The sequence below is a fragment of the Manduca sexta genome, chromosome 26 (genome assembly GCF_014839805.1).
Source record: "Manduca sexta isolate Smith_Timp_Sample1 chromosome 26, JHU_Msex_v1.0, whole genome shotgun sequence".
NCBI classification, from domain to species: domain Eukaryota; kingdom Metazoa; phylum Arthropoda; class Insecta; order Lepidoptera; family Sphingidae; genus Manduca; species Manduca sexta.
Window position 1 is genome coordinate 5,338,039 of NC_051140.1, and position 14,751 is coordinate 5,352,789.

The 14,751-nt window shown below is 36.8% G+C and overlaps 1 long non-coding RNA gene across 1 annotated transcript in view; it reads left to right on the forward strand.

Moving 5' to 3' along the window:
* Positions 1–14,751, forward strand: part of LOC119190776 — a 47,309-nt gene that overhangs the window by 8,280 nt on the left and 24,278 nt on the right. Inside the window, exon 2 of the long non-coding RNA XR_005113092.1 lies at positions 13,630–13,758. This is a non-coding gene — a long non-coding RNA (uncharacterized LOC119190776). The remainder of the gene's footprint in view (positions 1–13,629; positions 13,759–14,751) is intronic.

Here is a 14,751-nt window from a genome sequence, read left to right on the forward strand (position 1 = left end):
CCTACACTTTAACTATATAATATACATATCTATTTATATAAGGACTATGCTAATATTACAATGTGGTTTGAGTATTCGCCTTGGATTTCGAATGAATAGCCAACTTCTTATATATCTTATAGTCAAGATAGATATTGATCTCAACACATAAGTATGTAAAAATCTTTAAGCAGTTTTGTTGATTGAAATCTCATGACATGCAATCTTAAATTTCTATAAAAGAATTGAAGAAAATGACCTAGCTTATGCTTTTAATTTATTTATTTAAATATTTTATATTGTTCGAAACTTACACTCTTTTATTTTGTGTTTACTTTTATTTATAGATTCGGCTATATAATTATTACAACAATTCAACTAAAATAACTAATTAGCCAATCTATGATTGTAGTAATAAACTATCAAATAACTTCGAAAGAAAATTTCTAACCCATCACAACCTAACCAACCTATCATAACTACCATTCATGACTCAATTCTAAAACTTGACCCACGACCATTTCAAAATTAAGTCGATAGCAAAGATAGGGTGTACGAGTCATAAAGCAAAATTAAAAGTTTTCGTTACATTACACTCTCACAATAAAGCCGTACTTGCTTTGACTAAACACTTCGCATTAAGGTGTCGTTAGCTGCATGACAACGTCATTAAAGCGTAATGATATAAAGCCCACAACAATTTTCTGAATAATGAACTCTATCCAATGAATGTAGAGTCGATTTTGATTTGTAATGGAATGGTGATTACAATTTTTTATACAATTATACAGATAATAAAAATCCTGGCGGACTCGTGTTGTCGTGTGACGCGTCAGTGTTGCCCCATTCAAATTAGTTATTTTGGTAGTTTTGGCTATTGTTTATGGGCTGTGTCGTAAATGGACTGTTAATGGTAGCGTTGTTTTAGCAGTTATTGTTGCATAGGGACTGATTTTATTATTGATTTCACTTTTAAAGAAAATAAAATAAATTTAAAAATAATAATAATGATAAATAATTCAGTATTATAATACCAGGCCTATATTACTTATGTACTACAGCACGGGCCTTCTGTACTACTGAGAGGGTTCTAGGGCGTAGTCCAAAACGCTAGCTTACTGCTGGTTGGCTGACTTCACATACCTACGAAATTACTTTTGAAGAATTGGTATAGAGATTTCAGCGGGTTAATAATATCAGCCCTGTACTATATATTGCCCCACTGTTGGGCACGGGCCTCCTCTACTACCGAGAGGGATTAGGCCTTAGTTCACCACGCTGGCCTAGTGGGGCTTGGTATACCTCACAAACCGTCGAAATTCCTATAGAGAACTTCTTAAGTATGCAAGGTTTCCTCACGATGTTTTCCTTCACCGTTAAAGCAAGCGATAATTCACAAAGAATACACACATATTTTTTAGAAAAATCAGAGGTGTGTGCCCTTGGGATTGGAACCTGCGGACATTCGTCTCGACAGTCCGTTCCACAACCAACTAGGCTATCGACGCTTAGCTCAGCTCAGCGGGTTAACTAAATCTAAACTCAATGAGATGTAATTATATTTAGAAATATCTATTTCTGCTGCCAAGCAGCAATGTATAGTCAACGTTGCGTTAAACTTGATGACCTAACATCTCATGTCTCAGGATAGCGAACGCAGTGAAATACCAAAGGCATACTTTGAAAAAATCTGACAATATAGTAAGAGGCACAAAATTTTGACTCTTATTTTCTTTATCATCATAATCAGACATGAAAAATTTTAGACAATGTCTCGGTCCAAAATTGATGAACCAACATAAATTCTTAACTAATTTCTAACCTAGTTTTACTTAAAAACTATGCGAATAACAAAAACGTTTGCTCCACATCTCACAAACAAAAGCCATACATTAAAACTAAGTACAATAGTTGCGACCCATTCGTAACTAATATTCCCATAACAAAACACTGGACCCCACATTTAGCGCCGTTCATAAAATAATGACCAAACAACTTGCATTCGACAAATGATACGACATTCACACTAGCTCCTTTTATTTCTTTCCTACTCTATTAAATCACTTAAGAACGACACAACTGCCATTAAGTATACTGTATTATAGACCTTATTACAGAGGACTAGAGCAGCATTTCCCATGGCATACGTGCACGTATATAGGATGTTCATAATTGCAAGTTTTAATGTATAAAGTTAATAAGTCACACGAGTATAATTATTTTATTGTTACAAAAAATTCGTACGCATGTCGCGTTTGTGCGGTATGATGTATTGCTATTAGTTGAAATTTGGGCGTTGATTAATTGTTCCTGATAAATTTTACTTAAAATAGTTTATGGAGTGTGCCTTTAGTGTTGATGACGTCACGATTTCCGTGAGGTTTCCCTTTATTTCTACAACGCGTTTGGATGTTTGTAGTTGGCAAATACTTCAGTTGTAGATATACTCAGTAGGAAGTCACGGCTTCCTGGAGTTCATTCTCTTAGTCGACATAAAGTGTAGGGCCATTCTTTAGGGTACCTAAAGCGTTCTAAAGTACATGAGATTGATTGATCTCATTAAACATGTTTAAGTTTACCTTCAGGCACCATGTTAAAAGGGACGCAGATCAAACAAGCTCTGATAATGCCAAGTTGAAAAAAGAATTTCGGCTTCTAAGTGGTACCCAGAACACAGTACAGGCACCAGTGACGAAACGAGAAATTTTCTAAAAGGGAACCCGATACAACATATAGGTACTAATATGCATAAATGCGGTCTACAAATCATTCCAACAATAATTAGACATAAATTCTACATAAAGGAAGCCGGCAGGAATCGGGTTGAATGGATCCTTCGCCACTGACAGGCCCATTGCTAAAACAGCAGAATTAAACAAATCAGTGATACCAACTCTCGCATACATAAATCCACAACAATAAAACACCGATCTCCAGCAGTAGTCCGTGTGAAATAGCTTTTTGTTCAGCATCAGTTAGCGTCGTCGATAGCGATCGCCACGTGGCGTCGGCTCGCGGTCCTCGCCCATAGCACGTGCGCTTCATTATATCCCCAGAAATGTTCCAACACCGCTTTGTTCGAAGATTAACCGTTGGTCGACGATTCGCGCGTCACGCCTCTGTTTTTTTGTTTTTGCAATAGACGTGTTTTGGCCAGGACTGTTTTGTTTGGGTTACGGTTCCCACAATCAGGATTATAGTTTAAGCTTCTGTTTGGTGCCATCACTGGATCACGCCAAATATTTAAGGCGTAAATGAAGAAAGCAAGCTTCTAGTTTTATTCTATTGGTCATCTGCGCTGGTCATCTAAAAAACAAATAATATTGACCATGACTAATCTAAAAAAATATACTTCAAATTACTGTAAACTTAGTTTTATTAAGAGGTCATCACAAGTCACCAATTTGTTATGTGTACGACTATAACTTTCGGACATTATTTTTTCCGATTCTTTACTTTCACCATACCCGGGATCAAGGTCTTCTGCGCGTAGACTCTATACAACTACGTATCCTCATTTATCTTCACATTGGCTTCAGATAACTTCATTAATTAGTTATATATTTTCATTTTGTCCACCACCGCCCCATGGTATCAATGTCGCGTTAGTTCCCAACATACCCTCATTACCGTTGTGTACGCTGTGGGTGGAGTCGCAGTATTTATTATTTCTGTCACATTGTGCCCCGCCGGATTATAGCCTGTATTTAGATAAAATTGGGGATAAGGCACGATAATCTCGTCTTTCTATTGTGTTTCCATCGATTTTTTATGGCGTGGATTTTGTATTGTGTCAAACAATAGTGCTAAAACTACGCGGACGTGTATCGGGCGGTGTTAGCTTATCATTGATCTATGGCCTACAACTAGGCTTTGATTTTATTTTGTGTGGGCTACCATTAGGGCTGAATTCATTCTACTTAGTTTTGTAGTGTCTAAATCTATAATGGTAACGCAAAACTTGTGAGTCACACAGAACAGTACTTCCAAACTAATTGTATAAATCCTTTGAGGAGTTTTTGCTAGAATTAAATACCAACCAATTTTCCTGCTAACTGTATTTATATGGCGCAATGAGATCCCAATAATACATAATAATAATATCAGCCCTGTATTATATACTTGCCCACTGCTGAGCACGGGCCTCCTCTACTACTGAGAGAGATTAGGCCTTAGTCCACCACGCTGGCCTAGTGCGGATTGGTAGACTTCACACACCTTCGAAATTCCTATAGAGAACTTCTCAGATGTGCAGGTTGCCTCACGATGTTTTCCTTCACCGTTAAAGCGAACGATAAATTCACAAAGAATACACACATGATTTTAGAAAAGTCAGAGGTGTGTGCCCTTGGGATTGCCCAATAATACATACTCGAGTAAAACGCGAATTACAGAGAAAATCGATAGGAGTATACATCCCTAACCTATTAATACCGACTTAGTTTTACAGCTAGCAATTATCGACAGACAGCCTTCGTATCGTTCAAGAGACGTCACTAGCGAGCGTGGGCGAATATTTGTTGCGCCACGCGTTTACGAGCGACCAGTTTGTCAGATAATTCTCACAATATTTTAATGTTATTGTTATTTCTATGCGTTATAAACGGTAAACAACACACGAACATTTATGCTGGTTGTAGACTTCATGGTAAAAATCATATCGTAACTCCCATAGTGAATAAAAGTGATAGTCCCTGCTCCGAAGAGATCTCGTGTACAATATCATCCTCTCCTTTCCTTAACTGAAACATGCATGCTGGCTTGCGAAACCACAGCTTCATGGTCTTTGCCATCCCGACTCGAACCAAAAGGTTCCGTATATATATTCATATTTTTGCTGTACTGTTAAGCTGTGGAACAGTTTTTCAGAATAACCTTCCTACAACTAAGGGTTTTTCAAGCGAAGCGTGAAAAAGCAATTAACCAGGCCGGCATAATCGTGCCAACCTTCCGGCGATGATTATCTCTTGCCGCTATTTTTTGAACTTCTCTTTACTTACCATCAGGTGTAGTGAGGCCACTTTGCCGTGTCGTCGGTAACATAACAGCAACTATTTATAAAATCTACGAAATACAAGAGGTGAAAACTTGTATCAGTCTCAAAGATCCGCCAACGCTTTCGCTTCCACATTCGACTGGTAGCTGGAGTCAGAGTTTTGCCGAAGCTGATGTTTACGCCCACTACGCCTTTCAAAATATGTTGTAAGTTTTGGTTCATGACAAATATTATTAAACAAGCCAACCGTATGCATTATGAAATACGTAACCTCTGGTCAAAATATAATATTGCTAAAAAGTAACGTGCGATTGCCCTAATCAGACTGAAAAGTTTGATGATCTAATATAAGTGATACAACCATAAATGAATATGGAATCTTGTCTAAAGTTGTATATGTGTATACAGAATGAATCGAAGGTCTCTTAAAAGTATCACTGTCCCACAGAAAAATTAGGCTACGTAATTAATTTGGTGTTGCATTTCGTGTTGAAGATAAAATTGACGAGGATCTAGAAGTTTTATCACCGTCTACAAACTCAGGTAAGGCAGCAAAATACTCATAAATCTTACATCCCATTTGCCACTTCCCAAGGTTATTGGTTATAACTGCTCATATGAGCAATGTCCACTTATCATCTGGGGATAGTCTCCCTCGATGGAGTGGTGATAATTTTACACGCTGCCAGTCAAAATAAAAGTGATTGAGTTTTTCCATCTTAAAAAAATTACACAGTCGCAGTTCGGAGTTAGAAAGTTGGCGATGTGATACCCCCATGCATCGGAAACCACGTAAAGCCGTTGGTGCTGCTCCTGGTAACTCTCCAGTTATGTCGGGTTACCATCTCACTGAACTATAAGAGTAAAGGAATAGAAAGTGCATTTGTGTATTGTTAACTATAATATGTCCTGCGTACGGCTGATCCCCGTTGAAATTGACCGCCGTGGCCGAAATTCGGTTGGGAAAGAAACAATCAATCACCAGGGTACCCAAAGCACACCCAAGCCTCGGAACATATGTTCCAAACGCACACGTAAATTAATCGCCTATTAGCAGTTCAGCAATAAGTATAGACAAAATACAATTTGGTGTAATTGAATTGATCAACATTTGGCAAAGGCGGCAACTTTAATTTCATATCTGGAAGTTATCTTTTAGCGTCGCTTAGTTTTGGCACACGGCAGGTCACGTAACGCGTTAGTGTGAGCTACGGGCAGTTTCTGCAAACGGACCGGAGTCGAATACACCATATCTAACTGCTACTCAGCATTTTTTAAAGATATTCAGGCTTTAGTGAGCTATAAATTGTGTATAAACTCCAGCGATTAGCCGATGCTTTAGTTTGGAAATATTGATTCGTACTAGTTTGAAGTTCTCGCATCTGTGACAATATTGAGACAGTATGAAAACATTGTCGAAATTTGACATAAGTGAAACTTTTACTATCAACAAAACTATTTGATACGATGGTTTAAATTTCACATCCTTATTACCTGCGAACAATAAAAAAAATATTAAAATTAAATTCCTAAGTTACACTTTTGGTACACTTCGCCATGTTGGCAAAAGATACGGTCACGTAGTACATTAGCACTACACTATACGGGGGATAACCCTTGAATCGGCGCCGCGGGTCAAAACGGCCCCTCCTCGGCTATATCAGATCGTCTAAAGTCCTTGAGAAACGCGTTACAGCGACTTTAGATAGTGTGACACGAGTATTTTACGAGATGAAAATGTCATTCGATTGAAATATCTTTGTATAGCTGACACGAGGTCATGGGGAATAGAATCGGTTATCTTAAATAGATCTTGGTTTTAATGCGTTTGTTGTCGCCTGTGATACAATAGTGGCTTAGATTACTTTTAACTGGGCATTTCTTTTTTAAATGCACTTTGGTAGGTAGAAGGTAATTTTTAAATGCACGTTTGGTATAAAACATAGGTAATGTTTGTATACATCATAGAGCTTAAAATCGTTTAGTAGTACTATTGTATGATTTACATGCAATATAAGAAAAACCTATGTTCTTAATTTATACTATAACGTCGAAAATTCATTTGGACGGCAATTATAACATGTACCGGCCGAGATCTTCACATAACATATTATAAAACAAAGTCCCCCACCACGTCTGTATACCTGAACGCGATAAACTCTAAAAGTAACGAACGGTTTCGATGAAATTTTGTATGTAGATAGTTTTAGACCTTGGAAAGGAATTTAGTTACTTTTTATCCCGGAAAAACTCTTTCGCGCAATCAAAAGTTCGAGCAAAAGCTAATGTTAAAAATAAAAAATCCAAAACATCATTCGAACACTCCCTACAATCAACGTAGAAACCATAGTAAAAAATTAGCAAAAATCATTACTTCCTGGTATTGTTTTGAAAAAGGCCGCCCTAGAGGACCGGAGGGCCGCGCCGGCCGGGCGGGAGGGCGCCAATCAATACGAGCCCGCACTCGCACCGAATACTAACTAGACCAGGTACCGGTTTGCTGACTGCGTCTGCTTGCAACCGATAAATTCTGATGTTATATTTATGTGATTAATTTCGATGTTTTGGAAGTTGTGTCGTTTTGCACGTAAATCTACGAAATTAAAGATGTTTGCAACACATTCTACGTAAAAAATACATACAACATATGATTTTGGTATTAAAATCGTTTATAATTTAATAAAAGGTTCAATATACTTTACAATTCCAATTCGATTTAAGCGTCACTACGCTATTGCTACTCTATACATCTACTAAATGTTCTGTCTGCGATTTTTATTTACCAATTGGTGACACACGTATACAAAGTAAAAAATTGTACATAATTTATACCATTATTAGTAATTGATTACCATTCCATTAACTTAACACTACAATGAGCTAATGAAAATCTAAAACACATAAAAAAGTATTAACCGTTTAAACTCTAACCCGACGTCATCACAAACTGAGGCAAACAATGAAGCACTCATCTCGAGAGCCAATCCAATCATCTCAAACAGTAACTATCCGAGATAACAATACTCACAACCCTTGAGGATACGACCAAATCAACTTAGCGTTTCATTTGCCGCGCCCCTGTTGACTTTTGACGTTTCTATATTGCCAATGTTATCTTAGTTTACTTAATCAGCAGAACAGCCGATTCTGTGCGGTCTCCGGGGGGCTCTAACCGGTTAACCGGTTGGCTCCCCACGGAAGGGGTTTTCGTCCATAACCTCGTGAAAGGAAAATATTCCTTATCTTTTTAATTACGCGGCGGCGAGTGTAGATGATCTGTTTTAATTTTCTCCCCGCCCTCGGGGAGCGCGATAGCGTATGTGTGATTGATATTAATGTAGGCTATTATTGTACGGATAGTTTATGTATTTTCAAGATAAGTTACGTTTTTGTTAGTAATGTTAGGTATAATAGTATTTTCAAGTTACTTTTAACTCGAATCGAATTCACAACTTTTTTAAGACGTAACTAAGTTAGAACATAAAAGGTATAAATTTAAGAAACATCTGCAAAACCATAAATAGCTGCATTTGAGCATGAACAAACATATGACGAAACACATTACAATGCGTTTTTATGCAACTTACATCTTTTATACAGATTGGCTCAAAATACTCCCTGACCACCCTCACATTAAAATATCAAAGTAATTTCGCAACACAAAAATAACCACCGTTATTTGTTCCCCGCACGACACGCGGGCAAACCCTCAAATCTGGTGTCAAACTACATCCCATCTGTCACTGCTCGCGCCGCCATAAAAACTTAATAAGCGATCCGTCACCATAAAATAACCATTAAAAAGCCGTCGGACGCTTTTAAAAATGCATCAAGAAATGAAATCGGTAGTTAATTACCAAGAGACTTCGCGGATCGGATTTCAGTAGGGTCCGACGAATGGGGAAAGTGCGATATATCGCGCTTTGCGCACTAAATATGAACCCTAGCTCGATGCTCATCAAAAACAAAAGACAAACACGTCGAAAAGCTTCGTCATCTTTAAAATCCCCGATGTATTTGCCCCCGAACACTTCAAGTTTGATATGTATGCAAATATTTACTATTACAGCACATAACAAGTATATAGCCCCCGACCCCGTTCACGAATGAACGCTTGAGTGACTCCTAACGAATCATTCGCTCGCCCTCTCTATGTTTACCCGTCGACTAGATACCTACAGGTACTATTAACGTGCCGAGTATTTACCGACGAGATATGCACGGGATCCCAATTTGAAATTTGCGCGTCTGCGGGTCGCGTCCAATCGGAGTGCGGGCGGGAAGGGCGGTGAGTGTTAATTACTTTCTTGTTGTCGCATTGCGATGTGATTCATCTCTTTTGGATATTTTTTGAATGTTTTAAACTGATTTATCGTGTTTTTATTGTTTTTGTTGCGTAATTATGTGTTAATGGCCTGTGAATTGACGTAAATGTATTGACTTGCAAATTTAGTGCATTTTACGTTAAACTAAATGCTTAATAAAACAACACGAGCCATTCATAATATGTACAAACTTCTCTGAGAAAAAAAATATCAAGTAAGTATTACTTTAATTCGTAAGAATAAAAATATTGTAATATTCAACATTTAAAAATAGTATTTGTGATTTTCTGTTTCCAAAAGGAACTATTTATGACTGTCACAAAAATTTTAAAACCTTTCATGATTTCGATGAAATATATTATTACTGGCATAAGAATATCCTTCCAACAAGAAAATCTTACAAAAACATTCACAAAACCCTCAATAAACTCATCCACAAACCACGTGTCACAAAACGAAAACATAATCAAATATGCATATCATTATCGCATTTAAACTCTGGGCCAAATTATACGTATTGACAACCAACGACTTTCTTAGGGCGCTATACACGGTACAAAACCGACCCACGCGCGCCGCAACAGAGTTCAGTTCGTATGAGCGAATATTTTTGCGGTGTGCCAAAACGAAGCTCGGTTTAGCGCGAGGCGTCAGCTTGTGTGATAGGATTTGTGTATGGAAGTATGAACTAATCTCCCCAGTCGACGTTTGATAACTCAATAACGTGGTATAATGAGAGGACGGCCTTTGATGGCGTCCCCGACGCGTCCCCCGGCGGCCGGGAGGTGACGAAATCCTAATTGTAGATAAAAAGATAACATAGCGTGGGGTTGTGAAATTAAATATTGATTATATATTGCGGATGGAACTATATATGTTATTTCGCTGCCTAAAATATATGTAGAGCATGAAGACAATTCAAAGCGTTTTTACGTTACTTATTAACTAATTGTGCCCTTATATGTATATGCTACGGCCAGGATAAACATAAAATGCTTTAACAAAATGCCCCTAAAAATTACTAAAACATAAAATTAGTACGGAAGTCGTCTTCCGTAGGTTATTTTTCATATAGCCGATACAAATAGCGTTTCATCTTTGTCGAATAATTGTTGACCGCATCACCTCTGTTTATTTACAAAAGTACTATTTAAAGTATCAACAACAACAAAATTTTAAAATCAGCTAGTGAACACGCGTTCATCGTCTAGTTCCAAATGCAAATATCTCTGGACACCCCACATACGTGCAATCGTAAAGATATCGTCATGGGAGTTTTAATTTTACAATTTGTCTCGACGCATCCCGCGGGAGCTGTCACTCGTTCGCATAGACAGCCGGTTCTTTATTCATATTCTTATACAACTGGATAGATGTAGTGGAAATCTGTGGCTTATTTTATGTTATGAAGGTGAAAAATTCTGTGAATCATTAAATTTTTAAATTATTAGTTAAGAAATTAGTATTGCGGTTATGTCAATGGATCTATAGTTTGTACAAGTATTAACTGCGGAATGAAATGGTACTCATTGTTTAATAGTTTTTGACGTTTCGTAACGTCTCAAGAAATTTCTCGATAAAATACGAAAAAATAATATCTAAAATACATATTAAAATTAGACCTAAAAATGTTTTATCGAAGGTCATTCTGAACCTAGGTATCATTTTTAAAACTCCTTTACAAAGTCCAATTAATCTAAACTTTAGGCTTATACAGAGACTTACCATAAACGAAAAACATAATATCAAACACACAGAAGTGAAACATGAAAGGCGTACAAGTTAACATATTCTTTTGTCAAAAACTGGGTCCCGGCGGGGTCAAGGAACGTAATTTATCATTCTTATTGGCTGAAAGTGAAAAACTCAAAGCTCGACACTTTATAAAGATGAAGTAGCCTTGAAGGACCTTCGCTTTGACATTATATTGATTTATTGCGGACCAGTTGTTTAGTAACGCAAGATTTGATAACAATCGTAGCTTCGAGGTCTGAAAGGGCCATGTATAAGTGGGTCAAATGCTATTTCTAAAACTTATACTAAAAATTACATTTTTTTGTATGACAAGACAAGCTTGCCGTTCGCCTTATGGTAAGCGATACGACCGCCCATAAGCAGTAGGAACACAATCTAACACCTTGAATTACAACGTATTGTTTGGTATTCCACTGCGCTCGCCATCTTGAGACATAATATGTTAGGTCTCAATATGTCCAGTAGTTACACTGGCTACAACGTCCTTCAAAACGGAACACAACAGTACACACTGCTGCTTGGCGGCAGAAATAGACATTACGGTAGTACCTACCTAGGCGGACTCGCACATATGACAGACCTACCACCAGTAAACTATCTAAGATCTTCTAATATCCATCTGAAATACCGAACAATAAATAAATGATCTCTCTACCTTCAGTAAGACATTACAAAAGCTATCTCAAGTACGCTCTCAGATTATAACAAAAAATGCCAAAGTTAAAGAACATATAGAAGTGCCCTTCACACAAGGACCGATATCTTGCAGGCGCACTTGAATTTCGTTACGGTAATAAAACACAGACAGCGTGCTTAAAAAATGCACCATCTAGTGTCAGTGTATTCAATAGTGTACAGTAAATAGGGGAAGAAATGCCACATAGAATAATAATGAGAAATATTTTGGCCCAATTACTGGTACCTTGTAATAGTGAAAGTGTAGTTATTAGTCTTTTAAAGACTCTAGAAAAAATAATCATTAAATAGTAAATGGTTTTGGGCAATTTTTATTATATTGCAAACGTAATCTATACTAATATTTAAAGATGAAGAGTTTGTTTGTTTGAACGCGCTAATCTCAGAAACTACTATACCGATATATTTATTTTTTTCATTACTGGGAAGCTATACTACTCTTGCCTGCTATACGCTACTTTTATCCTAGAAAAACTTTTTCACACATGCGCAGCTGCAGGCAAAAGCTAGTGTTATAATAAAGTTATATCTACACTTCTTATTTTTTTTAATTGTAATTATAAATTTTTTTGTTCGTTTTAATTTCCAATAAGTCAACCTAAACTATGTCTTACCAAACATTAATCTGCATTTCAAATAAGTACCGTGATTAAATATAATTATTTAAAAACAACAATCAGATATTGTTAACATCACAATATAGCATTAAACGCTTGTCGATTTGTATCACGAGAATATTTTTCATTCGCTCCACTTGCCGGTTATTCGAGGTATTTCGGCCACGGTACAAGATTCGATAATTATGATTTATTAGGTCATTATGCAAAAAAATTATGTATTATAAAAGTTCTTATTATTCCAGTTAGATAAGTAAATTTATTGCGCGACAAACATATTTTTATACTATATGATATTGTAGGTAAGTATCTAAAACTGTGAGAAGTTTGGTCAAGAAGAATTAATATTTACATATATATAGGCTTGAATACCTATGTGAGAAATTTGGTCTGAGAATGATGAAATATTTATTATAAAAGGTCGAATTACATACTATAAAATTACTTCACATCAAAGACATGTGCGCAATGTAGATAAAGTACAAGATCATAAAAATCAAATTTCGTTTATTTTCCTCATCATGTTTATAAAAAATGTATGTCAACAGTTTATACATACCATACCTGAGCTGCAACACGTAGGCGATTTAGAAAAGTCACCAAAAATAACCACAAAAATGCGTTTACCCAAACCCAGTCCATTCCCCACGTCACTCATTATTCGAACGTAAAAACTGGAAATCTGCGCTGAAAAAAGTGTTATCACATGTTCTGAAACCAGTGAAAAACTCGGAAAAACACGAATCCAGCTCATGTTAATATTTGTGGTATTTTTATTTGAAATTTCCATTTACACGCGTCCCCCTAGCCCCGGCCTCCCCTCATACATATTCATGCGGTGCAACCATCCCCTAGTACTTTCTCCGTTCGACGTTATTTGTGCGTTGCGTTCGGAACTCAGTTGATTGTCTTGCTTTATAACTGAAAATGATTTGTATTTTCCCGGATCTCGTGATTAATTGCGACAGTTTTACGGATATGACAAACCGTTGTTTGAAGCAAAAAAGGTTTGTATTGTTGTTTAGGTACAAAGAATACAGTTATAGTATAAATTGTAATAGTGTCTGTTATAGGTTATCTCAAATTATAGTGATTATGGGGGTTAAATGTACAAATATCAATTTAAACCTTCGTATTAGGATTTTATGAATATATTTATTATTTGTGATAGATATATTTCTTATTAAGTAAGTTCATATAACTTTCTATGAAACCTGTGTAACTACATTATTTTCAACCTGAAACAAAACATTATTTACAGCGTCTGTCTGCGGAAATGCGTCACACCGTCGCCGGCAGTGACGTCACGGCGGCGGACACCGGAAGCGGACAGTGGCGCCGCCCGCCGGAACCGGATGCCGCCGCAATGCGCGATATCGTCTTGCCAGAGGTAAGTGACCGATGATGATGATTTAGGAAGCTTTGTGTGTTTAACACCGTATAATATTATTTTAACTTCGCAGTAAAATTATATGTTGATTATTCCTTGTCAGATAATATTACATACGATTCATACACGACCACGCCTTGGCCTGATAATATTTTACCTGAGTTAAATGAAGAAATAAACTTAGCCTAATAACCCGCATTTACAAAGTGACGGCATAACAAACTAAGTGAACAACTCAACAAAGGGTATAAAAGACAAAATAATCAAATGAGAGACGAGCGAATTATTATTATTTAAATGTCTCTCAAATCAAAATTTTTGCTAATTTTCACAACCAAATACTAGCAGTATACACGTACACAAGAAACCTAACTTTATTTAACCTATTACTTCATAAAATATTTGAATACGAACCAAGCATAAAATACAATACAGAGCCAAGAATCTAGTCTAATCCAATAAAGAAATCCTAAACCAAGAAAACATAGCACTATCACAATATACTAATCACGTACGATATATAAACAAAACGCGTAACACATCCAACGAATATTTCACGCCAAAAAAATCCACAAAAACACATACAAACGCAATAAACAAGGACAAGCAAAGCCCCGAATAAACCACCGATACTTGGGGAATCTTCTCTCACGCACAATGGTTTGAAATGAAAGCAAAACTTGTGTAATTAATTTTGAGTATTCAACGCTTTTGTTATAAATCGTTTCATCCGCGAATTTCATCCGTTTTCTCTGATAGCGCTGTCTCGCTCGCACGCACGACGTGTTCCGATAATATCACATCACCTGTCCTTTTCGTGTTGTTCGCAAATGATTTTCCAGTTTCCACGCTTTTCGTTAATCACGTGGCTTAGGGCCGTTTGTTCGGGCGGCGTGATTTTTAACTGTAATGTAGAGATGTAAAGTCGGTTTTTGAAAGGCGTTGTTGTAGAGTTTTCAGTGTTTTAGTCGGAATGATTTCGGATGGTGGTTT